This window comes from Globicephala melas, chromosome 12 (genome assembly GCF_963455315.2).
Source record: "Globicephala melas chromosome 12, mGloMel1.2, whole genome shotgun sequence".
NCBI classification, from domain to species: domain Eukaryota; kingdom Metazoa; phylum Chordata; class Mammalia; order Artiodactyla; family Delphinidae; genus Globicephala; species Globicephala melas.
Window position 1 is genome coordinate 78,047,938 of NC_083325.1, and position 27,437 is coordinate 78,075,374.

Here is a 27,437-nt window from a genome sequence, read left to right on the forward strand (position 1 = left end):
TGAGTATCCATTCTTCCAGAAAGCATTTCCGAATGTCCCTGGCTGTAAATAATGTCTGCCTTCTCTGACCCTCCAGAGCATTTTCTTTGTGACGTCTTAGAGCTTTCACTAGTTTCTCTCTCCCGTTAGAGTTGTTGGTGCATGTATTCCAATCTCCCTTTCCAATAATATAGACCACTTTGAAGTCAGAAGTACATGTGGTTCAAGTAACAGAGTAGCATTTACTTAACAGGCATTCAATTCAGATTCAGTGTTGCTCCAGGGCCTGTGACGTATCAGATGCTGTGCTAGGTCTGTAAGACAGGAGCTCGTGTAAATTTCAGCAGCCATGTGACATGGGGGTGGCGCTTAGCTTCATTTTACTATATGAAGAAACTGAGACTCCAAGAGAGGAGGTGCCTGTTTTAAGACTGTTTAAGTTGAAGCCAAGGGCCCGGGCTCCAAATCCCACACGCTTTGCACCACCCAGAACATGTCCTTGCTCACCTCAGCTAATGTTTGTTGAATAGATATACAAGCCAAGAAGAGGGAAGTTCATTAGTTTAGAGGCTCATAAATGCCGGGCATAAGGCTTGTGTGATTTTTCTTAGTGGCCATGAGAGTACCCTCGTCTTGGAAAACAAATGAAAGGAATGTTGGTTCTCATGAATGTGTTCCACTCTCCTGCCAGTGGCCCCCAGAACATTTGCAAGTTCAGTTGAAATATGACTTTCAGATGAAAGAATGTTCTGACCCAGGTCTTCCTCCCTTGATTTCTACCACAGTGAAAATGGGAATTGATACTTTTTCATTTTGCTGTTAATCAGCTTCCTTGATAATCAGTTTCTTTGGTAGATGAGGTGAATCTGGTCAGCTGCGACCTCCAGGAGGCTTAGTGGCTGTGTGTGTGTGTGTGTGTGTGTGTGTGTGTGTATGGGTAGCAGGGCTGTGAACATCCTGCCTTAATTTTTCTGCTCTACTCTCCCCTTATTTCCCATGGCAATCATTGACCCCCTTCCATGTTAAAGACCCCCCCAAAGGTAGAAGAAAGCTTGCACAGCAATGCCAGATTCATCTTCCATGTGATTATCTAAGTGTGGTCTCCAAGGAAGTCACTTCTTCAGCCCCGATAATTCCTGACTCTATTCAGAGCCCAGAAGCCCCTAATCATGCTTCTGAGTTTGGTAATGGCAAGTGTCTTCACAAACATCTGCGAAGAAAACATGCCTCGAGGAAGCTTCTGTTGGACAACAGTAGTTAAGCCACAGCATCTGCTGGACAGAGGCATCTTGAATAGCAGGAAAAGCCCCATCTCCCTGGGGGACATGGCAGGGAGCCCCCGGAGAAGAAATGGTCATTCAAGGCTACAACTCAGTGAGGTCAGTCTTCCAAGGGGCTTACCAGTCCTCACGTGACCTGCTGGTGTGGTAATTCCCTTTTTACAGATGCAAACACTGAGGCTTCTGTGACTCAGCCCATCCACTAAAAGGACTCCTTGTAGAGTAGAGCCTTTCTGATTCCAGCCATAACCTCCCTGGATGACAGAGTGGACACCACGCCCAAGTGCTTCACACCAGCTCTCTACCCTGGATCAAATCCCAGCAACAGAGTAGAGATGCTGAGATACTAGCACAGGGTCAAGAAGATGGATGTACATTAGCGCCCTTTCCCACTTCCAGGTCTGCATGTACAGTAAGTCCCCTACATGCAAAGGAATTCCGTTCTGAGAACACTTTCGTAAGTCCAATTTGTCCGTAAGTCCAACAGAGTTAGCCTAGGTACCCAACTCACACAATCGGCTATAGAGTACCGTACTCTAATAGGTTTATAACACTTTTCACACAAATAATACATAAAAACAAACAAACACAAAAAATAAAACAGTTTTAATCTTACAGTACATACCTTGAAAAGTACAGTAGTACCAGCTACATCATGCTATTATGCTTGTTTCCAGACATCCTGGGCTTGAAATAAAGACACTGTACTACTGTACTCTATACAGTACTGTACAGTAAAGTACACAAAAACACAACCACTTGTAGAGGATGTACTTACGTGATTGGACATGTGAACACACATTCGCATCTTTGAAAGTTTAAAACTGGAAGGTTCATATGTAGAGGACTTACTGTAGATGAACTTGACTTCTAGGCACTGAATCCTTCTTGAATGTCTGCTGGAAACCAGGCCCTGGGTAAGGCGCTGGGTGGAAGTGAGGGCTGGTGTATTTTCTGCCTTGAGGACAAGTCTCAAGGCGCATTCCATTCTTTCTCAGAATATATTCTTACATCGTGGAACTGGTCCTGGCAGGAGACAGTCAGAAGGCATTTATTCATGTCTTCATTCATTGAACAAATAATTTTAAAACACTTACTATGCCTGGGTGGGCACAGAGGGTATGACAGGGAGCAGAATTGACATGGGCCTGGCCCTGAACGTGTACTTACAGGATGTCTAATTATGGGTGAAAATGGATAGAACCAGGGCTAATGTCTTTGTAATATTTTAGCGGGAAAAAAAGTGAGAAATAACGTGTAATGTAAATAAAATTGTACAGGGGGTGTCTCTACACAATTATTTACCAACTTTCGTGTCTTCCATTTCCATTTTGATTGTATGTCTTTTTCACAAAGAAAACATAGCTGTCCATTGAAGTCCCTTGAAAACGTTCTTGGCTGGTACAGACAAGCTGAAAACTGCTCAAGTCCGGCTTCTTTCATGGTTTTGCATCCCGCAGGCAGGCTTTCGCGACACCGTTGCGTCTGAAGAGGTTGAAGAAGGTTCTCTCTATGTCTAGGGCCTTGCTCCTCCAGTCGCCCTACCTCCAGATGCCTTTCAGCTGCGGTTGCCTTTCTTTGAGGCTAAAGGCTACTTATTGTTTAAGCTACCGTTCAGAGGTCATCAGCTAAAGCCACTCGTTCATGCATTGGACGAATACTTGTTGAATGCCTACTTTGTTCCATGCATTGCTCTAGGCACCGGGCACGGGAGACGTTAGAAAAAGCAGATGATAAAGTTATTATAACTCAGGCAAAGGTAATAAAATAATGTTGATTGCTTTCTAGTTTACTAGGAGGTCAAAAGAGCATGGGACAAAATGAAGCAGAGTAAGGGGGTACATTGGGATGTGTGCTGGATATATTTTAAGGGTAAGGCCAAAAGAATTTCCTGAGGGATTTGATGTGGGATATGAAATAAAGAGGAGGCTAAGACGACTCAATATTTTGTGCTAAGAAACTGGAAGGCTGGAATTGTCATTAGCTGAGATGAGAAACACTGTGGATGAAGTAGGATTGGCAGCAGAGACGAGGGAGGAGTTCAGTTTGGGGCCACTTGAAGTTTGAGTTCGGCATCCAAGTGTGGGTTTTGAGCAGGCTGTGATTAGCGCAAGCAAGGGAGAGTTCAAAGCTGGAAATAGGCATTTGAGATTTATGAAAACATAGGTGATATTACAGCCGTGAACCCGGGTGAGATCACCGAAGGTGTAAGTCCTGATAGGGGAGAGAGAGACGGAAGATCTGAGCCCTAAGGAATGCCGATGCCAAGAGTTTTGGAGAAAAAGAAAAGGAACCAGCTAAGGAGACTGGGAGGGAGCAGACATTAACTAGGAGGAAAAATCAGAGACTGTGCTCTCCTAAGACTCTCTAGAAGGGATGAGGACTCAATTCTGCACAATTGCTGATGGTCTATAAAGACGGAGACTGAGAATTGACCATTGGATTTATCATGATGGAGGTCATTAACATCATCCACCTCTGACCCCGGCCCACCCAGCTTGCCTCCCCTGCATACCTTAGGGTCCTTCAATGATGCGTGTCTACACTGCACTCATTTGATCTCTTTAGATAGCTGTGCTCCCACAAAAGAGCCAGACGTCTGCAATCCTGCAGCCTTCCTCACCACATGTGAGTCACTTATTTAACATAAATGAGCATCTCCTATGTGCCAGGACCGATCGAGATAGGATAAACCTGCTAAGTCAATCGAGCAGTCCTCTGCCCTCGTCTTACAGCCTAAGGAGTGAAGCAACACTTACAGAATCTGTTTTCTTCGCAAAAGAATGCGATTGACATGGTAAAATGATGGGAGGTCAGAGGACAGAGAAAATTTCCCTGGGGGTCAAGTTGGAGACCACGGTGAAAGTAGCCTTTGAATTTGGTCTTGAAGGATGAATAGGATTCAGGAGATGGAATAGCGAGAAAACTATTTTAGACAGAGGGAAATGTAGGAGCAAGGGCATGCAGGTGGGACAGCTGGAAAGGTGACACTGAGCTGGAGGGTAGGGTATGGGAAGGAGAAAAAGCAGGTGAGGCTAGAATTTTGGCCGGGACCTACTGAAGAAGGCCTCAAAAATTAGAAGCTGGGCTTTGTTTCTTAGTCAATGGAGAAATCGTTAAAGGTTTCTGAGCCATGGAGTGACGCAATGATAGCTGTGCTGCTTCAGGAAGAGTCATCTGGCTGCATGTGCAAAACCATCCAGCAGAAAGATAATAAGCACCTAAATCAGGGCAGCAGCAGTGGGAAGAGGGGGCAGGGGGCGACGTGAGACACCACAGACGTGGAATCCCCAGGACCTAGTGTTGGAGACTGCAGGGTGCATGGACTCTGGGCCCTCCCTAGAGACCGCTAAGCCTCTGCAAGTGCAGTGGCCTCGGCGATCACTGTGCTTATCACCTCCACCCCCATCCTCTTCCGAGCTGTGCGGTGCTCGAGCTCCGCCTCATTAATGAGATGAAGCTCACTTATTTTTGGAACTCTGTGATTCACACGGTTTCTGAAGAGACAAAAGAACTCTGTGCATTTCAGGACTCTCCACTGCACGGTGCCCACTTGAAAGAGGTCACTGTGGACGTATGAGCAGTGCGAGCTCTGGCGAGGGCCCATCCAGGTCACCTCCAGCCTCCAATCTTTGATCTATTGCATCTGATCTGATCAGATGCATACAGCGTTTTCAGGAATTGTCGAGCAGAAGCAGTTTCCAAAGCCTCAAGAGGATGGGGCTTCCCTGGCAGTCCAGTGGTTAAGCACTCTGCGCTCCCACTGCAGGGGACAGGCGAGGGTTCGATCCCCGGTCTGGGAACTAAGATCCCCACATACAGTGCGGCACAACCAAAAAATAAAGAAAGATTAAAAAAGAAAAGCCTAGAGAAGGTAATCCACAGTGCCACCCTCACCAGCAGTGCCCTAGGAAATGCCAAGCGACCAGATGGGGTCCAGGCAGCCTGCCTGCTCCTTTTCCCCGGAAAATCCAGCCACGGGAGCATGGCCTTTGCACCAGAGGGTGGAAACCCTCCCTCTGCCCTGCGACTCTTTTAGCATCAGCTCGAGTGCGCTGAGACATGGCAGGTAATGGTGCCCAGGGGGATCGTCGCTGAGTTTGATGAGGTTGGAACCCCAGGCTATAGGGGAAGGGCCTGGCCCGCAGCCAGTCGCAGGATCCCAATTCATGTGGCGGCGTAGGGGGAGCAGCCTTTGTGGCAAGGCTGGCTTCCTCCTGAATCTGCCCATAAAAGGATAAAAGTGCTGCTATCTAGTCGGCATTGGGTAGCATTGCTGATGATAAATTTTTTTAAAGTGTGGATTTTTTCTCCCTTTTTGCAAGGATTGTGTGTGTGTGTGTGTGTGTGTGTGTGTGTGCGCGCGCGCTCTTTCACACAGTTTGCAGCCTGTCTGTATGTGTTAACAGATGGATTCAGCCTCATCTTTATCTAGTGTTACAGAAGATAAAACTGAAACTGGATGATATGCTGCCTCTTCTATTTAAGAGAGAGAAAAAAAAAAAAAAGCTCTTTAAGGGAAGCCCTTATGGTAGAAAAGAGTCGTCCAAAATATGGTCTGGCTTTACTCAAAAGGCGAAGCACAGCTGAACCATTTAAAAGTGATTTTTCTCTTTCTCCCTGCCCTCCACCTGACGGATCCAAAATATATGATCTCTGTGTCAGAAGTAGGCCAAGCTTTAAGGCTATCATGAATTATATATCAAGAGACATCATTACCCAGGAGTCTTGAACAAATGCCCCATGGTTTAAATTTTATAGACTTTTTTCCCCCAGTAGCAGCGATTTCTCTTGCTGCATTCCTCCTGAGATGGAAAAAGCAAGTGTTTTACAAAACGCAGGACACGACGTTATGCTAATAAAGGTAATCGTGGACCGGTTGGAAACGACTCCCCTCTGAAGGAAGCTTTTCTCCCCCTACGCACCGGCCCTGGCTCCAGGTACTGGGGCGGGCAGTCTGCTTTGTCTTTGTCTTGCCTGATTTCAGCAGCAGTCAGACATCCCAAGAGCCAGGGCTGATGGAGAGGAGAAACAAATCAACTGGGCGGTTCTCTGCCCACCTTTTATGGCAAGGACTTGCCATCTCATCTGAATAGCAAATATGCTCTACCCACCTATGTATTCTCTAGGATTCAAGCAGGGCTTTGTGAAAATAATTATTTTATCTCAAAATGGGAACATTAACTGGATAAATAAGACAGGTGGGTGTTTGGTGTTTAGTTTTTTGCCTCCTTATATCTGTCCTGCGAATCGGAAAGTGAGTCCTGAACACGGGCGCCCAGTGCAAGCTGCTGCCTGGATGCGGCGTGGGGCAGGGCCTTCCAGACGAGAATACCTGCGGCTGCAGGAAGTGATCTCCTCTGCTCTGTGTGCCGTGATCTCCTCCCAGGTCATTCTTCTGGGGTGCATGTTTTCATATTAGAGTGCCTTGAGAGAAGCCAGCGATCATTCTTCATATAGGCTTCTCATCTTTTTTTAATCTTTAATAGACCTTTTATTAAATATCTCATTCATATAACACTTCTGGGATGTGGAGCACATCATGTTTTCCCCATTTTAGAGATAAAATAATTGACAGCCAGGATGGAATAATATGTATGCTCACACACACACACACACACACACACACACACACACACACACACAGATACGACATAAGATATAAACCTGACAACAGCACCCTGTCCCTGCCAAGTAGTGAAAGGGGAACACTGTGATCCAGCTCCCATTTGGAGGATGGATTCGTTTACGAGGCTTTGCTGGCCGCCTGTGGTCCAGCTCAGCCTTGGCCTCCAGGTTCAGTCCAGGCTTCCCTCCCACCTGACCCATCATTTTCTCACAGTCCGGCCATACCCAGCTAACATAGTTCCTTACATCAGGAATGCCATCACTCCTGTCCATTTTTACTGCCTTGTGACCTCTGCCCTCCTTCCCCACACTCTCCTTCTCATATCCCCCATTAGCCTGGCTAAGTCCTGTGTGGATTCCAGACTTAGCTCAGGCACTGACCCCTCCACGAAGCCTTAACCGACCAGATCCCCACCACGTGGGTGGAGTTAGATGCCCATCGTTGGTGCTTCCACCTCAGCCTGTGCTTCCCGTTACGGCAACAGCCAGACTGTATTCTAATTGTTGTTTCATGTGTTTATCTTTTCTGGTAGCTCATGAGCTACCAGAAAACACAAGGGAGGTGCCGCACTGTATTCTCAGAATCTTCGTCCCCGAAATGGAAGAAATACAGGAAGCTAGTGATAGGCTGCAGGGTGGGCCTCAGTGGGATCCTTCCTCCTTATTGCTGTCCGTCTGTCTGGATGCACCCCAAACAAGGGTTCAACCCGCCAGGTAGGGTTTTATTCTGTGTGTCATTCAGGTGTGTGGCTGCATTCAGACCCCAAGATGAGGTCACGATGGCCATCTTACTTACCACCTCCACTGACCCAGGCCCTTGACACCACATCTAGAAATATTGACCATTTTAGTATGAGAAAAAGTCAAGCTTGCCATCCAATAATTCTGGAGATTATTAGTAATTATTATTATTATTAAATAAAATATATTTATATTATGTATTATTATTATTAAAACATAATAATATATGTAAGTAATGTAGCAAAATGATTTTGCCATTCCTGAAGAAGTTATCGTATTGTTGCTTTCAATATTAGGACTTGATAATGAAAAAGAAAAGAATTTGTTTAAGGCAAGAGCATCAGAATCAAAGGGATTCACTAGCTGCTTGGGCGTCAGCACTTTCTTTACTCCTCTTAGCCTGGGTCCCCTTACCTCCATTGTGGGCAGAATAAGACCCGTGTTTTCGGGTCATGGACATGAAGAATGAATGAGAGGTGAGGATCGAAGGGGCCAAGTTCATCCAATGATGGAGCCAGGTTCTCACCAAGTAGTTACTTTAGAAATTTCTTCCCCTGAAGCTGTCTTACATCCATCCTGTGGCCCCAGGTCCTACCTGGATTGTAACTAGCTTATTCCTGAGCTCCAAATGAGCTTTAAGGTTTAGAGTTCAGAGACCTGAACAAAAAAGAGTCACTGAGCGCTCAGAAAACTACACTCGACTAAGAGTCAGTAAGAAACTCCACAGCAGGTCTGGGCAGTGTGCCCCTTCCCCTGGCCCAGGGGCCCACATCCCTGAAGCAGAGTAGGGGAGGAGAGGCAGGCGCTCAGGTGGCCTCCAGCTCCGGCATCCTGTGAGTCTAATTTGTAGTTGAGTGAGTTGTCATCATTCATAGACCAGGAGGGGCAAAATTACCCTCATTAGTCTGCTCACAGGTCTGGTGCCAGAGAAGCTGCTGGCTTCTGCTACATCTAGAATTAGCTCTGAACCCTTGGGCTTTTAACTAAAGGGCTTTGTGAGTCAGATGGTTTACGGTCAGGGAGACACGGAGGGAGGTCCTGTCCTGTCATCTACTCCCTGAGAAATGGACTGCCTCTCCCAGTCCAGTGCAGGGCCGGGGGGCTGAGAGTCTCACGGGGGGTCTTCCAGGAAAGGCTTGTGGCGAAGCTTCGCCCCACAGCCCTGCTGACTCCAGGCCCCAGAGGCGTGGGACAGTCGGTGGGTGGCGTGTCATCGCTTTTTCCTCGTGTCTGGGCCGTGCCAACCTGGTTCCCTGTGGTTGCCGCAGTGCCTGGAGTGTTTCTTAACCAACACCATTTCCACTTCGGGTGGTTTGTGCTAAATGCATTTGCAGTCCCAAGTGGTACAGGGAGAAAAGGATTGTCTAAAAAAAAAGTGGTTTCTGAATGTGTGGAAAGCAAGACTGCCTGCTGTGTGTTTTTAACAATTGACTCCCCAGAGAGGGTTTGAAAACCTCACCTTTCAAGATTTTTCAACTCATATTAGAAAGTGACTTAAATAAAATTGCTCTCTGACCGCTGCTGCTGTGATTGCCAGGCCAGTGATTATTTGTCTGACCCGAGTCCCCAGGGCTGGGATTTCACACCATTTCTTCACATCTCCCTCCCAGAGGAGGTGAAATCCCTCTTGTCAGTTTCTTCTACCTGGAGTCACTGTGAGGGGGAGTGTGCCCACACCGGAGTGTGGATCTGCTAGAGAGAGTACACTGTGGTTCCAGCTAGACTCATTGCTTTTCCCGCAAACCATTACTGAGCACCTGCTCTGTGCCAGGCACCGTGTTAGTGCAGGAACTCTGTTGCATCCTTGTGCTGTCGCCCTGCAGCACATATCACAGTGTTCTGCACCCACTGACCGTCCAGGGTTCCTGCGAATTGACCCAAGTTGCCTTTAGTTCTCTCCTGGATGCTGTTGTGTTCAGGGAACTTGAACGGGCCACCGTGTTGCAATATCTTTGGATCAGGGCTTCTCAACCTTGGCACTGCTGACATTTGGGGCAGAATAAGTCTTTGTTGTGGGGCTTCTCCTGTGCGATGTAGGATGTTTAGCAGCATCCCTGGCCTCTACACATGAGGTGCTAGTGGCAGCACACACACTCCAGTTGTGACAACCAAAAATGTCCGCAGACATTGCCAAATATGTCCTCATAGCTTTACATTTACCAAAATGCCTTTACGTCCACTGTCCTGCTTTATCAAATCGTACGTCAGGAAAGCAAGGATTTTTTGCTCCCCTTTTACAGTTAAGGTCATTGAGGGCCAGGAAGGGAAGATACTTGCCCAGGTCAGACAGTGAGTCGGGGGTACAGCTATGGCTACAGTTTAAATCCCCCATCATCCCAACTCTGGCTTCTCACGGATCCATTGAGTGGTGGCTGGTAAATGTTTAATAACTGATTCTCTGGGAAAAACGAAAACAAAACAAACCTGACTAGGAGTGTTTGCCAATTTCCATGGTGTAAACATTCCCACGTGGCTGGTTTCTAATTACAAGACCTCACTGAATATGAAGTTGGGAAGACATACGTATAATTGGCTCTGGTGGGCTGGTGCCAGCTGGCTCCAGGCTCCCATTGGTTCCATGCGTGCTTCTGTCCAAATATTAGTCTTGCTCTCTTCTGGACCTTGTTCTTCTACCCTTTCCCCCATAAACACACACAATTATTACTAGGAAGTGTGATGGAGGAAGCATTAGCCTGGTTAGGGTTTTTGATCACGTCTTTGGATAAGTATAGAACAGTTAGAGTGGAATTTTCTCCCTCTTCTGTTAAAGGAACATCCAGTTTTCACAGTCTTTCCATCTAAGGAGTTGCAGGAGCTCATCAGTAGGGTCGCCTGGACAGAATGAACTCTTTGGAGCTAAGTGCTACTGTTCGGCACCAGACATGTTGAGTGTAAGGTGCTTCGAGGTACAATGTAGTAATGGCCACTGGGCTATGGGATATACCATTCTGGAACATCAAAGTCGGATCTTGGCTGGCGTTTTAGTCCAGATATGAGCTGTGACTTCTGTTAGCCTCAGTTTCCACAGCTTTGAAAATGTCGTCATCCCTGTTGTTGTAAAGAACAAATGAACTATCTTATGTCTGAGTCTCAGATGCCTACTCTCCCACTTGGTTGGTGGGTGGATTGGCTGACTGCCATAATATTGTAAGCTTATCAAGACTAAGGACTTCGTTGGTCTTGATTTCTTTCACCTTGGCCATGGTTCAATGCCATTTGCTCCTAGCCATCTTCTCTGTGGTCCAGCATTAGACCCGGGAGAACCTGGGACTGTGGGAAGAGCCTCAGCTGAGTTCTTGTCCCGCTTTTGGTACCACCTCATTCTATAACCTCAGGAGTACTTCGGTGTGACTGGAGTGTGGGCAGCCTCAGGGGAGGGGTGGGAGTACGCTGTGGCATTTGAATTTGACCTTAGAAGTGGTGGGAAGTGCTTGCAGAGTTTTAAGCAGGGAAGACACATCATCAGATGTGCTTTAGAGAGCTCTTCCTGCAGAGCATGGGGACAGAGTCCAGGCAGGATGAAGCCAGTTAGGAGGTTGATGGAAGAGTCCAGTCAAAAAGTGATGAAGCAACCCACTGGCACTAAACACTGAGTGGTGCAGACAGAAAGTGCTATGAGCGTTCAGACAAAAGAGAGGTCAGTGTGGACTGGGTATCAGTGTGGACTGGGTATCAGAAGAGTATCAGAGAAGACTTCATGGAGGAGGTGAGGCCACTGCTGCCTGGATGGATCGTAGAAAGGATGGAGGTATATGAAGGGGTAAGTCTAGGCTGCGGAACAGGGCAAGAAAACACAAAGCTGCAGTAAATCACACTGGGCTTAAATTGAGAGCTTATATAAGGATGGTTCTCAATCAGTGTGGACGTGTTTGTGGAGAGACCTGAACACTAAGGAATATGGGTTTTGTTGGATATTAGTGGGTCTCGCAGAGAAAGTGCATTTTCCTGTAGTCGGTTTCTATGAGCATCTCATCCCAGGCATTTTTCTGTCCGCAGTTCCCACTTCTCTTTTCCCCATCGCAAGGTATAGGGACCCCAGGACCCTGATGGGGGTGTGCGTGTGCATTCGCCCCCTGCATCCCTGTGCCACTGGAAAAGGCAGAATCCCTTTGCATCTTGACGATGAATGTTGATCAAATGACTCCTAATTTGCCTGGCAGCAGGGGGCCCAGGAACCGGAGCAGCTGTGCTATTGTCTGAGGATCCCCAGTGTTTGTCTGCCTGGGCCAGAGTGACCCTCGTCTTGTCATCAGTGCAGATAAGCCGGCTGCCAGCTGTCACCACAGGTAGTTCTCAGTCGCTCTTCCCCACGTTGACTGGGTCCCTCTCCTCTTACTGCGAATAATGGAAGGCGCTTGTTTTCTCCCATCGCTGCTTTGTGAAGGTGTGTCTGGCTCTGTCCTGGAAGGTAAAGGCTGACTAGCCTTGTCGCGTCGAGAGAAATGAGATTTGTACTTTCTGTGATGTTTTAGAAAACAGAGTTTGCTGGGAAGTGGCATGAGCTAAATATCATTATCTCTGAGGCTCACATGAAGAAATTGAGGCTCAGAGGGGTAAAGTGACTCACCCAAGGTTGCACAGCAGGAATCGGTGGGGTGAAAACTAGAACCTGCTGGATTTGACCTGGGGTGTCTGCAGGAGGGCCTCCACTTGCACGGTGCTTTTAGCAGAGGCCTGGCTTGTCGGAAAATCACTCTCTCAAAGGGCAGTATATATCACAGGCTGAGCTCTTCCAGAAACGCTCCACTGAAGGGCTGTTCTAGACGTTGAGAGCCCTAAGTTCCAAAGACCATTTCATTCATGATACAGGGGGCGGTGAGTGATGTGCCCCGGGTCTGAGAGAGATTTAGGGTCAGAGCAGAAACTGGAGCCCAGATCTCCTGCTTCTTGACCTCCAGTGCCTCGCCTCCCACCGAGCCTTGTGGCGTGAGCAGGGTCTCTAGGACACCCAACACAAGCCACTTAACACCCAGCACAAGCCGATGGCCAGGGGCTGCTGGGAGTTCACAGGTGGTTTGTGGCCCTTGGGTGGTATTTGCCGTGTGAGACCCTCATGGCTTTGGGGTGCATGAGTGCCACCACTATTTGCACGAGGTGCTGGAGTGCACCAGAGTCGTTGGGAACTTGGACAACAAATCCCTCCAGCCAGACTGCCTCTCGGGCTATGCTCAGTGCAGTATGGCCATGGCACCATTCCTTAGTTACTTCCAGGCAGCACTGACCTTGAACTTCCATAACAATCATTGACTCTGACAGCCCAAGTCAGTTTTGTCCCACTTATTTAGGGGGCCAGTTGTATTTGCTGAAGTTCAGTTAGGTGCCAGGTACTGCACTGGTCACTTTTAATCTTGGGTGACCCAGATGCCTGCAAGGGAGTGATTGTTCCCATCGTAGAGACAGGGCAGCCAAGGCTCCAAGAAGTTACAGTTCACGACTGTTGGGTGCGAGACCCCAGGCTCTTTCCACAGCCCCATCCTCCTACTGACACTTACAAAAGCATCTGATAGACTAGCTTGCTGTCTGACGTCACGAAAAGCATGGACGCAGGGAAAGTCCACCATAGCCTGACACCAGCCTATTTCTGCTGTATCTCTGCTGCCTCTTCCTCCCTCCCCAGCCACACTGAGCCGTTCGCTGCCCTCAGGGAAGCTGACTGGTACCAATTCAACCGCCAGTATTTGTCATTTGTGCAGGGCTTCGGGCCTATTACAATAGCTTGTGAAAATCAGTAAGAGGTGGGCCCCTCCTCTTAAGGACCTTTCCATCCAATGGCAGAGATAGTGCATGAACATAAATAGCTATGGTACTGTAGAAGCAAAGGCTCGTTTGATCTTCAGAGTAGCCCAAAGAGGCTTGCTGGTGCATAGGGCTGTAAGTCTGCATTGAGCGGACTTTGCATCTGAAGATCAGAGAGAAGTAGTGAGGGGCTAAACGTCACACAGCCCAGCCAAGGCCAAGTTCAGCGTACACCACGGTTTCCTTGACCCACCATAAAGCATTCGTGCTACATCAAGGCGTCCAGGCTTGTGTCACCTGTGATGGTCACGCACGCAAACCTGTCAAGTGGTGCCCTTTTCCCTCCAGAAAAGCGACACTCCTGTAGTTGTGATGGTCCCATCACCCTCATCCTCTGTTGCCCCCTGACAGTCTAGGATTGCCTGAGCCCAGGCTCACTCACTGTCTGTCTGTAGGCTGCTTCCTGCTCCGTTCTTGGCTTCGCACCCTGGGCCGCTAGCCTGAGAGGCCACATGCTGAGGAAGAAGACACAGGAGTCAGTTGGGAGAAGTATGTTCTAGTCCTGGCTTTTCCACCTACTTGCTGGGTGGCGGTGCCTTACCACCCCCAGGTTTCAGGTGTCCCCCGAATAGCATTCGTAATAATATTATTAATAGTAATAACAATAATAATGACAGCAGTAGTGGGTTGAATAGTGGTCCCCCAAAAGATGAGTCCATGCCCTAACCCCCAACAACCTGTGAATGTGGCCTAATTTGGAAAAAAAAAAAGGTCTTCCTCATTACCAAAAACTATCACTGGCAAAATCTTCTATGCAAAAGAAGTAAAGAGGGTGGCTGGCTGTGTTCTTGCAGGGTCAGAGCCCTGAGCCCCTTCAGGGGTGTCTGGGCTCCCCAGCATCACGAAGCTTCCCTGAGCTGTCAGAAAATCGCAGGACCAGAAGTCCTGGGACGCCACTGATTAAATAAATGCAGGAAACACCTCTTCAGAGAGTGGACTAATGCCTGTTGCTTTCTTGTTAGCATTTCACTTTACTTGTATTCATGTGTGAGTTTGATTCAAGACTGATTTCCTGGTTTCAAAAGAAGAGCAGATTCTTTTTCCTCTCTACCAGAGATTCTTAAAAAGGCAGATTCTTAAGAAACAAAAAGCAAGCTTTAAGTGCAGCCTCCATCCTCCCCAGGCCTGTGGGATCAAAGGGGAGATCCCTGGCCAGAGGGCTACAGCCCCACACCCTCCGGGGCTGGGGGAGGTCAGTGCCTGCTGGGAATGGAGACAGGCCACCTGTCCCAGCCGCGTGCTGCCCCCCGAGGAAGCGGGGTCTTGCGTCCTGTCAGTGGACGACAGTTTCTCCAGAGGGCCGGGCAGCCCAGCTCCCACTGGTTGCCCGTCATTACCTTAGGCCACAGGAGATGGGGGAGCCACCAGGCCCTCAGGGTTGGGGGACTGGCTGATGATCAGAACAGCTGCACGTTCAGGTTCTGGGCGCAAGGGCACAGGACACCCAGCAGTCCTTTCAAAATATATCGCCAAACTAGTCACACCCTTGCTTCCCGAACCATAGCATGCCTGCCTTAAGATCAGCTCGCATAAGGCCCGCCAGTCCAATGGACTCAGAAGACGTTCTGGCGAGCAGAGGGAGAGTGAATTGTTGCCAGGGAGTGTTTGGGTGGATTGAAAAGCAGGGGATCGTTCAGGAGATTTTCCCTCCAACACAGCGAGACGTAAAAGAACTCAGCCTGGGACTGTGGGTTATAGCAGGATGACCCTATGTCCTCGTGTGCCTGGGACAGGCCTGGTTTATGCCTTGTCCCGGCAGCATTAGTAATAGACCCTTTTCACTCTCAGGAGTACCCAGGTTTGGATGGTAAATCACACGGTCACCTTAATTGTGTGTAACCGTGTGTGTGCACTTAGTGTAGTTGGAGTGTGGATGATATATTTAAGTTTAAAGACCTGTACCTATGTGCTTTAACAGCTCAGAAGTGGCTGTGGGTTAGACCATCAGTCATGGGCAGAGCCTGTCACCATTTCACGGCACATGTGGCTTAGAGGTGACACCGTGGGCCAAAATGTCAGACAGCAGTTCAAATCCTTCCTCCTAGCCAACTAGCTTTTTGACCTTTAGGATATTATTTAGCGTATCTCAACTATAAATTAGGAATAATGTTACGGCCCTCACAGAGTTGATGTTTACTGAGTAACCCATGGAAAGCATCTAGTTCATTTCCTGATGCATGACAGGCTCCAACAAATGGTGGTTGCCATGACGATGACGCTGGTGATGATGATGCTGACGCCGATGATGTCATGACTGTTATTATCGCGGCTCTAGTCTCCCCGTCTGTGAAATGCTGAGGGGTGATCCCTGTCCTGCCCTGCTCTCTGGGCCTCTGTGAGGCTGAACTCACCCAAAATCCCCAGAACCGGGTGGCCCTGGGAGTGTGTGTGCACTCACCGTTTGAGGTGGGGACTCTCGGCAGGATCTTGCTAGCCAGCCTGCCCAGTGGGTCCCGCCCTCTGTGACATGGGAGCTGGGTTCCCAAAACATCATCCCTTCCACCCACCCTGATGACTCTCCCATCTTGGGCCCTCCCTCCATCCCCTCCCCCGCCCACTCTACTTACCCCTCCCATGGGTGATGCTGTGTCAGCAACAAGGCCAGGAAGTCATTTACTGGTGCTGGCTGACACTGGGGGGGCTGCCACCCAAAAAGGGCTGGGGAACAGAATCCTGGTCCTGCCTGTTCAGCACCTTTCAATCAATATTTCCCGCCTGGAGACTTTCCTCCTTTCCTCTGCCTTTGGAATGAAGGTGTTATCTGTTCCTAGTGCCCTTCCTTTATCCCTGTTTCTTTCCACTGATTGACTGTTGTGCATGACTCTCCCTTTCTTTCCTTCTTTCTTTTTTTTTAATGTAACTGCTTTGAGATGGAGTGTTAAGCACATAGCAGTTAAGAGCAGGAACCTGGAGCCAGACTGCAGGAATTCAAATCTTGGCTCTGCCACTCAAAAGCCAGATCCCTTGGGCAAGTGCCTCAGTTTCCTCGTCTGTAAAAGTGGGCAAGAATAACGCCTGTCTGTCTAGTGTGGCTGCTGAGAGGTTTCAGGGAGTCACCAGGTGTCCAGCATTAAATGATGCCTGATGCACCACAGGTCCCTAAAGAACAGGAGTCATATTTGTTATCTAAAAACCTACCTGTTTGGGAGAGACCTTCAAGATGGTAGAGGACTGAGACGTGGAGATCACCTTCCTCCCCACAAATACATCAGAAATACATCTATATGTGGAACAACTCCTACAGAACACCTATTAAGTGCTGGCAGAAGACTTCAGACTTCCCAAAAGATATATATATATTTTTCCTTTTTCTCTTTTTGTGAGTGAATGGGTATGCTTCTTTGTGTGGTTTTGTCTGTATAGCTTTGCTTTTACCATTTGTCCTAGGGTCTGTCTATCCCTTTTTGGTTTTTTTTAGTATAGTTTTTAGCGCTTGTTATCATTGGTGGATTTGTTTTTTGGTTTGGTTGTTCTCTTCTTTCTTTCTTTTTTTTTTATTACTTTTGAATTTTTTTATTTTTAATAATTTAAAAAAAATTTTTATTTTAACAACTTTTAAATTTTCTTTCTTTCTCTCTCTCTCTCTTTCTCTCTCTCTCTCTTACTATCTTTCTTTCATTTGTTTGTTCTTTCTTTTCTTCTCCCTTTTCTTCTGAGCCATGTGGCTGATGGGATCTTGGTGCTCCAGCCAGGTGTCAGGCCTGTGCCTCTGAGGTGGGAGAGCCGAAGTTAGGACATTGGTCCACCAGAGACCTCCTGGCCCCATGTAATATTCAAATGGCGAAAGCTCTCCCAGAGCTCTCCATCTCAATGCTAAGACCCAGCTCCACTCAACAACCAGCAAGCTACAGTGCTGGACACCCTATGCCAAACAACTAGCAAGACAGGAACACAACCCCACCCATTAGCAGAGAGGCTGCCCAAAATCATAATAATGTCAAAGACACCCCAAAACACACCATCGGACGTGGCCCTGCCCACCAGAAAGACAAGATCCAGCTTCATCCACCAGAACACAGGCACCAGTCCCCTCCACCAGGAAGCCTACACAACCCACTGAACCAACCTTAGCCACTGGGGGCAGACACCAAAAACAACAGGAACTACGAACCTGCAGCCTGCAAAAAGAAGACCCCAAACACAGTAAGTAAAGCAAAATGAGAAGACAGAGAAGTACACAGCAGATGAAGGAGCAAGGTAAAAACCCGCTAGACCAAACAAATGAAGAGGAAATAGGCAGTCTACCTGAAAAAGAATTCAGAGTAATGATAGTAAAGATGATCCAAAATCTTGGAAATAGAATAGAGAAAATACAAGAAACGTTTAACAAGGACCTAGAAGAAATAAAGAGCAAACAAACAATGATGAACAACACAATAAATGAAATTAAAAGTTCTCTATAAGGAATCAATAGCAGAAGAACAGATAAGTGACCTGGAAGATAAAATAGTGGAAATAACTACTGCAGAGCAGAATAAAGAAAAAAGAATGAAAAGAACTGAGGACAGTCTTATAGACCTCTGGAACAACATTAAATGCACCAACATTCGAATTATAAGGGTCCCAGAAGAAGAATAGAAAAAGAAAGGGACTGAGAAAATATTTGAAGAGATTATAGTTGAAAACTTCCCTAATATGGGAAAGGAAATAGTCAATCAAGTCTAGATAGCACAGAGAGTCCCATACAGGATAAATCCAAGGAGAAACACACCAAGACATATATTAATCAAGCTATCAAAATTTAAACACAAAGAAAAAATATTAAAAGCAGCAAGGGAAAAAAAACAAATAACATACAATGGAATCCCCATAATGTTAACTGCTGATCTTTCAGCAGAAATTCTGCAAGACAGAAGGGAGTGGCAGGACATATTTAAAGTAATGAAAGGGAAAAAACCTACAGCCAATATTACTTTACCCAGCAAGGATCTCATTCAGATTCTACGGAGAAATTAAAACCTTTACAGACAAGCAAGAGTTAACAAAATTCAGCACCACCAAACCAGCTTTACAACAACAGCTAAAGGAAACACAAGAGAAGGAAAAGGCCTACAATAACAAACTCAAAACAATTAAGAAAATGGTAATAGGAACATACAGATCAATAACTACCTTAAGGTAGGATTAAATGCTCCAACCAAAAGACAGACTGGCTGAATGGATACAAAAAGAAGACCCATGAATATGCTGTTTACAAGAGACCCACTTCAGACCTAGGGACACATACAGACTGAAAGAGAGGGGATGGAAAAAGATATTCCATGCAAATGGAAATCAGAAGAAAGCTGGAGTAGCAATTCTCATATCAGACAAAATAGACTTTAAAATAAAGACTATTACAAGAGACAAGGACACTACATAATGATCAAGGGATCAATCCAAGAAAAAGATGTAACAATTGTAAATATTTATGCACCCAGAGGAGCACCTCAATACATAACGCAAATGCTAACAGCCATAAAAAGGGAAATCGGGCTTCCCTGGTGGCGCAGTGGTTGAGAGTCCGCCTGCCGATGCAGGGGACACGGGTTCGTGCCCCGGTCCGGGAAGATCCCACATGCCGCGGAGCGGCTGGGCCTGTGAGCCATGGCCACTGAGCCTGCGCGTCCGGAACCTGTGCTCCGCAACGGGAGAGGCCACAACAGTGAGAGGCCCGCGTACCGCAAAAAAAAAAAAAAAAAAGGGAAATCAACAGTAACACAATCATCATAGGGGATTTTTAACACCCCACTTTCACCAATGGATAGATCATCCAAAATGAAAGTAAATAAGGAAACACAGGCTTTTTTTTTTTTTTTTTTTTTTTTGCAGTACGTGGGCCTCTCACTGTTGTGGCCTCTCCTGTTGCAGAGCACAGGCTCCGGACGCTCGGGCTCCGCGGCCATGGCTCACGGGCCCAGCTGCTCTGTGGCATGTGAGATCCTCCCGGACCGGGGCACGAACCCCTGTCCCCTGCATCAGCAGGTGGACTCTCAACCACTGTGCCACCATGGAAGCCCTGGAAACACAGACTTTAAATGATACATTAAACAAGATGGACTTAATTGATATTTATAGGAAATTCCATTCAAAATCAACAGAATACACTTTCTTCTTAAGTGCTCATGGAACATTCTCCAGGAGAGATCATATCTTGGGTCACAAATCAAGCCTTGATAAATTTAAGAAAATTGAAATTGTATCAAGTATCTTTTCTGACCACGACGCTATGAGACTAGATATCAGTTACAGGAAAAGATCTGTAAAAAATACAAACACATGGAGGCTAAACAATACACTACTAAGTAACCAAGAGATCACTGAAGAAATCAAAGGGGAAATCAAAAAATACCTAGAAACAAATGACAATGAAAACACGACGACCCAAAACCTATGGGATGCAGGAAAAGCAGTTCTAAGAGGGAAGATTATAGCAATACAATCCTACCTCAAGAAACAAGAAACATCTCAAATAAACAACCTAACCTTACACCTAAAGCAATTAGAGAAAGAAGAACAAAAAAATGCCAAAGTTAGCAGAAGGAAAGAAATCATAAAGATCAGATCAGAAGTAAATGAAAAAGAAATGAAGGAAACGATAGCAAAGATCAATAAAAGTATAAGGTGGTTCTTTGAGAAGATAAACAAAATTGATAAACTATTAGCCAGACTCATCAAGAAAAAAAGAGAAAAGACTCAAATCAATAGAATTAGAAATGAAAAAGGAGAAGTAGCAACTGACATGCAGAAATACAAAGGATCATGAGAGATTATTACAAGCAACTATATGCAAATAAAATGGACAACCAGGAAGAAATGGACAAATTCTTAGAAAACCACAACCTTCAGAGACTGAACCAGGAAGAAATAGAAAATATAAACAAACCAGTCACAAGCACTGAAATTGAGACTGTGATTAAAAGTCTTCCGCAAACAAAAGCCCAGGACCAGATGGTTTCACAGGCAAATCCTATCAAACATTTAGAGAAGAGCTAACACCTATCCTTCTCAAACTCTTCCAAACTATAGCAGAGGGAGGAACACTCCCAAACTCATTCTATGAGGCCACCATCGCCCTGATACCAAAACCAGACAAAGATGTCACAAAGAACGAAAACTACAGGCCAATATCACTGATGAACATAGATGCAAAAATCCTCAACAAAATACTAGCAAACAGAATCCAACAGCACATTAAAAGGATCGTACACCATGATCAAGTGGAGTTTTTCCCTGAAATGGAAGGATTCTTCAATATATGCAGATCAATCAATGTGATACACCATATTAACAAATTGAAAGATAAAACCATATGATCATCTCAATAGATGCAGAAAAACTTTCCACAAAATTCAACACCCATTTATGGTAAAAAACCCTCCAGAAAGTAGGCATAGAGGGAACTTACCTCAACATAATGATGGCCATATATGACAAACCCACAGCCAACATCATTCTCAGTGGTGAAAAACTGAAACCGTTTCCTCTAAGATCAGGAACAAGACAAGGTTGTCCACTCTCACCATTATTACTCAACATAGTTTTGGAAGTTTTAGCCACAGCAATCATAAAAGATAAAGAAATAAAAGGAATCTGAATCAGAAAAGAAGTAAAGCTGTCACTGTTTGCAGATGACATGATACTATACATAGAGAATCCTAAAGATGCTACCAGAAAACTACTAGAGCTAATCAATGAAGTTGGTAAAGTAGCAGGATACAAAATTAATGCACAGTAATCTCTTGCATTCCTATACACTAATGATGAAATATCTGAAAGAGAAATTAAGGAAACACTCCCATTTACCACTGCAACCAAAAGAATAAAATACCTAGGAATAAGCCTACCTAAGGAGAAAAAAGACCTGTATGCAGAAAACTGTAAGATACTGATGAAAGAAATTAAAGATGTTACAAACAGATGGTGAGATATACCATGTTCTTGGATTGGAAGAGTCAACATTGTGAAAATGACTATACTACCCAAAGCAATCTACAGATTCAATGCAATCCCTTTTAAACTACCAATGGCATTTTTCACAGAACTAGAACAAAAAATTTCACAACTTGTATGGAAACACAAAAGACCCCGAATAGCCAAATCAGTCTTGAGAAAGAAAAACAGAGCTGGAGGGATCAGCCTACCAGACTATACTACAAACCTACAGTAATCAAGACAGTATGGTACTGGCACAAGAACAGAAATATAGATCAATGGAACAGGATAGAAAGCCCAGAGATAAATCCACGCACATATGGCCATCTTATTTTTGATTAAGGAGGCAAGAATATACAATGGAGAAAAGACAGCCTCTTCAATAAGTTGTTTTGGCAAAACTGGACAACTACATGTAAAAGAATGAAATTAGAACACTCCCTGACACCATACACAAAAATAAACTAAAATGGATTAAAGACCTAAATGTAAGGCCAAACACTATAAAACTCTTAAAGGAGAGAACATAGGCAGAACAGTCTATGACATAAATCACAGCAAGATCCTTTTTGACCCACCTCCTAGAGAAATGGAAATAAAAAAATAAACAAATTGGACCTAATGAAACTTAAAAGGCTTTCCACAGCAAAGGAAACCATAAAAAGAATGGGAGAAAATATTTGCAAGTGAAGCAACTGACAAAGGATTAATCTCCAAAATTTACAAGCAACTCATGCAGCTCAATATCAAGAAAACAAACAACCCAATCCAAAACTGGGCAGAAGACCTAAATAGACATTTCTCCAAAGAAGGTACACAGATTGCCAACACATGAAAGGCTGCTCAACATCACTAATCATTAGAGAAATGCAAATCAAAACTACAGTGAGGTATCACTTCACACTGGTCAGAAAGGCCATCATCAAAAAATATACAAACAATAAATGCTGGAGAGCGTGTGGAGAGAAGGGAACCTTCTTGCACTGTTGGTGGGAATGTAAATTGATACAGCCACTATGGAGAGCAGTATGGAGGGTCCTTAAAAAAATAAAAATAGAACTACCATACAACCCAGCAATCCCACTACTGGGCATATACCCTGAGAAAACCATAATTCAAGAAGAGTCATGTACCACAATGTTCACTGCGGCTCTATTTACAATAGCCAGGACATGGAAGCAACCTAAGTGTCTATTGACAGAGGAATAGATAAAGAAGATGTGGCACATATATACAATGGAATATTACTCAGCCATAAAAAGAAACGAAATTGAGTTATTTGTACTGAGGTGGATGGAACTAGAGTCTGTCATACAGAGTGAAGTAAGTCAGAAAGAGAAAAACAAATACCATATGCTAACACATATATATGGAATCTAAAAAAAAAAAAGATGGTTCTGAAGAGCCTTGGGGCAGGGCAGGAATAAAGACGCAGACATAGAGAATGGACTTGAGGACGTGGGGAGGGGGAAGGGTAAGCTGGGAAGAAGTGAGAGAGTGGCATGGACATGTATACACTACCAAATGTAAAATAGATAGCTAGTGGGAAGCAGCTGCATAGTACTGGGAAATCAGCTCGGTGCTCTGTGACCACCTAGAGGGGTGGGATAGGGAGGGTGGGAGGGAGACGCAAGAGGGAGGAGATATGGGGATATATGTATAGCCGATTCACTTTGTTATGAAGCAGAAACTAACACACCATTGTAAAGCAATTATACTCCAATAAAGATATTAAAAAACAAACAAACAAACAAAAAACCTACCCGTTTGTAATTCTTCTCATTGGCCAGGACTCCTGGTGCTGTGGGAGAGGCCATAATGAGGTTCCCTGACTCGGGATAGGCTCCGCTGCTGGTTAACTTGGGGCTTGAACAAGCAGGCTCCCACCCGGGCTTTAGATTCCGTGTCTGCTCAACCTGGAGGGCAGGAGGGTGGTCTTCCAGGCCCTCCAGTCCCCTCACCATCTGTTTGCATCGCCTTCTCTCAGTTTGCCCCTCGCCCAGCCCTGCCACTTCCAGAACCATGCAAAAGCAGAAGACACACAGCTGTTGTCAGCTGTGAATGGGGGCGTGGGGGGTAAGGGGAGCACAGGAGGTAGTGGTAAGGTCACAGGTCACTGGACTGGAGGTCAGCAGATGGCTGTTCTAGTTTCGGTTCTGTTGTGTGACCTGGGAGAAGTCATTTTATGTCTAGATTTCAGCTTCCCCATTTTTAAAATGTGCTAATGACCCCATGCTTTGTCCCTCTCTTAAAATGACCCAAGAAGAGAAGAAGCTGAAAAGTGTTTCTGGCTGCCAGGTGTGCACCTCCTGACGGTCCCAGGTGGTGTCAGTCTCCTTCATGAAGCAGAGGGACGCTGGCAGCATCTCTGGTCATTCATAACCACTGGCAATGGAAGCGGACTTGTGGATGTTGTGTGAGGTTGGGCTTCTGGTGGGGACCTAGACGGGGGATGTAAGTGTCTTTCCCTACTCGATCTCTGTCCTCCCTGAGGGACCTCTGGCCTGTGAGTGACTCACACAGGAAACCACCAGCCATCTCTTCAAAAAGCTTGGAATCCTCTCAAGGATAGGCTTACTTTTTATTGCTCTGTGTTTATTTGGATGATGGGGGGAGTAGTTTAGAGAGTCAAGGACAGATCCCTGGAGCGAGCTCCTCCATGGTAGGGTCTCCGTGATTGAATCAGTAAGATGGCAAGAGGTGGGACCTGGTGAGGGCTGGGTTAGGATCCAAAGTATCTAAATGCTGGTCCGTGGACCAGAGCCAGTTGGTGACATAAAACTCTCCAGAAGCTTGGCCCCTACTCCAGGTTGGGATGGTACTTTTTGCTTTTTAGCTTCTCCAGTTGCACAGCCAGTTTGGGGAACCACTGGAGTGGGTGGAATTGGTATCTGAGGGCTTGCCTGTTAGGGGGCTCTGTGTCCCCTGCCCACCTGCTAGTACACATCGGGAAACTGTACAGTATTATTAGTATTTGTGTTACAGTGTGATTGGATTATTTTTAGGGTTGTCTATTTGTGTGGTTGTTCAGCTTACCAGGTGACTGCCAGCCTTCGTGATGAGCATGGGGAGCTGGGGAACTTTTGTAGTGTCTATAATTAAGTAGAGTGGACAGAATGGTAGGGAAAGATTCTGGAAGTATCTTATAAGAGTCACGGTCTGGAGGAGGCTCATCGTTCTGCTGGCCTGACCCTCTTAGTTTTGCGGTAGAAGAAAGCGGGATTCTTCCTGGCCCACTGGGGGAATCAAGTCCTAATCAAATACACTGAAAATGGGTTATAATTTTGAGGGCATTTGAGAAGGAAAGTGGTGGGGATGGGATAGCGCCCCTGATGCCTGATCACCTCGAAAGCTTTTCTTTTTCCAGGCCCTTCTATGACTCATCTGGCCTCAGCTACAGCCAAGAGGTCAGAGAGGTGGTCTCACCTGGGGATTCTTTTTTAGAAATTCACCTTCTCCAGTATCTACACTCAGGTGCCCCTGGGAAACAGCACCTGTGGCAGGCACCCTTTTCCTCAGGCTGTGCTCTGATGGGAATTCACAGGCACAACCCCAAATTCAGAGGAAACAAACTCCTCTCTGCCACTACCACTGTGACCTGGTTTCCCAAAATGCAGGGCTCAGAAATCACTTTCTCATCAGGCTAAAGTCGCTGTGTTTTCTCTGTCATTTCCTTCCCTTCCCCCCAACTTCCTGTTTTCTCTTCCTTTTTTCTCCATCCCCACCCCATCTCTCCAGCCCTGTCCCAGAACAGGAACAGAGACCGAGCATTGATCATCACGATTTCCTGATGGGCCCTCTGGTTGCTCAGAGCCAGGGCTGGCCTGGCTTCTCTGGGGCACATGAGCCCTGGCTGGCAGCATACAGGAAGCCAGGGCCTTTAGAGCCTCCTGTCTGAATGAGAATCTAACGAGAATAACCCTTCACAGTCCTTGCAATGTTAACACCTGCCAAAGAACTTTCTCCTGCCTTCCAGCTAACACACTGGAAAAATAAGACAACTAGTGTTTTGGCCTAATAGCTCTAGTCCAGTTTAGATGGACAAAACATCGATTTGGGAGTTAGATATGAGTTCATGCCTGGTTCTGCACCGAACTCTCTTTATGACTCTTCAGGGCACTCTAGTTCTCTCTAGCTCGGTTCCCTAACCCTTTGGAAAAATGGAGTTCCTGGTACCTTTAGCAGAATTTTTGAGGACAAATTAGGAAAATGTAAGGTTCACCTGATGTGCCTGTTAGATATTATTTGCTTAACAAATGTGAGATCCCTTCTTTGGTTTTGGTTTTCGGCCCAGAGGTGTGGCTGTTCAAATGTTTGGTGTTCAGAAAAATCACATAATAAAACAACAAGGTCCTACCGTGTAGCACAGGGAACTATATTCAATATCCTGTAATAAACCATAATGGAAAAGAATCTGAAAAAGAACATATATGTGTGTGTGTGTGCATGTATAACTGAATCACTTTGCTGTACACCAGAAAGTAATACAACATTGTAAATCAACTAGACTTTAATAAAAAAAAACAAGAAAAATCACATAATAAATGATACTCATGGGAGGAAAATCCATGTCTGTTCCTGTGTTTTCATGAAACATGGAGAGACAGACAGACAGAAAGAGACAGAGAGATAGAGACAGAGACAGAGAGAGACCAGGAGACCTAGAGGCTGGGTGCACATACATCTATCATTAAAGAACCAAGTCCACCCACTGCTGTGCCCACAGGTCCCACTATTCCATAACAATATTTTTCTAATGAGAAAAAGGGAGAATCCTCCCAACCCCATGCCTGAGGTGGACAGTTTTACTCAGTTAGCTCCCAGGAGTAAAACTACAGAAACAGCAATGTGGAGAAAAGTGCCACCTCTCGTCTTGAAAGTCCGTTAAATAAAAGAAAAGACTTCTATTCAGGGTCAGTGACCACTTGTTTGAGAAGCCAGCCCGATCATTGGCTGCTTTTTTAAAAAATTCCAGAGACCAGAGAGTCAGAGACACATTCTAATCTGGAATCTCATCCCAAGCGGCTGAGTGAAGCTCTTTTCTTCTCTTAGCCTCAGTTTCCTCAACTACAGAAGCATTAGACAAGGTTATTGCATTTCTTCCAGCCCTAGGAATCTGTGATTCTGGGACTCTCTCTGCTCTCCTTAAAAGAATGTATTATGATGAGAGGAGAAGAGGAAACGGCCTCTCCTTAGTAACGTCACTTGCATTCCCTTTCTGCAGGTTATCACTCACCAAGGACAGAGAAACCACAGGACTCTGGAGGACCACAGCCCTGATTTAGGGAGCCAGACTTGTCTTGGCCAAACAGCTGCTCATCTGGTTCGTTCCATCAGCCTGGATTGGTGAATCTGAGTCACAAGGGAGATCTCCAGGTAAGAATCAACTGTCTCTGCTTATGGCCAGCAGCACGGTGATGACCGACATTGTAGTGCAGAGAATCTGCGGTATGCAGGCTTACAGGATACCTGCAAGTATTGAGGATGGTCTTTCCACCAGATTTGTCATCTCTGATTGGAAGCCATGCTTCCTAACACCACATACATGTATAAGGAAAAAAACCAAAAAGCAAAAAAAAAAAACAAGGACATAATGAAGAATTGATGTGCACTTCAAAGTAGCTGTAATTTTGAAGTGCTTAAATGTCCCTGGGTTCTATAACTGCCTTCTGAGTGGGAGCTGTTGCTATCTTGAGTCTTCTTAGTGTTTAGGCAGGAAACAGTCGCTTGGAACTACATGCAGGGGGAGAGCAGATTAGAGTTGTTGCTGGAGGTCGCTTTGTCCCTGCAGAATGCATCTGAGGGCTTCTTTCTGGCCATCCAGACTGAGACCAGCAGGGAGAGAAGTAGCCCACCTGGCGTGGAATTTAGGTCTCATGCCGGAAGTCTGGCTGGCATCTCACTGTAACGTTTTTAGAGGTAAATGCAGCTGGATTTAGAGGTAAATTCGGCACTGCGGTGCACCAGCCTCAGATCACCACGCCCCTTGCCCTCTTCCCTCACCGCCAGCACGTTGGTTCTCTCCCTCTTTCACCTTCTCCCAGTTATGGGCACTTTTCTTCTTATCTGGAAGGAGAGGGCCACACCTACTTGAACTTC

At 46.0% G+C, this 27,437-nt stretch overlaps 1 protein-coding gene across 1 annotated transcript in view; it reads left to right on the plus strand.

Annotated features, from left to right (window-relative positions):
* The window catches only part of CYRIA (CYFIP related Rac1 interactor A), a 108,391-nt gene that overhangs the window by 22,722 nt on the left and 58,232 nt on the right, over nt 1–27,437 (plus strand). Inside the window, exon 2 of the mRNA XM_030858359.2 lies at nt 26,563–26,714. The gene's annotated coding sequence lies outside the window, so the exon portion shown is untranslated. The remainder of the gene's footprint in view (nt 1–26,562; nt 26,715–27,437) is intronic.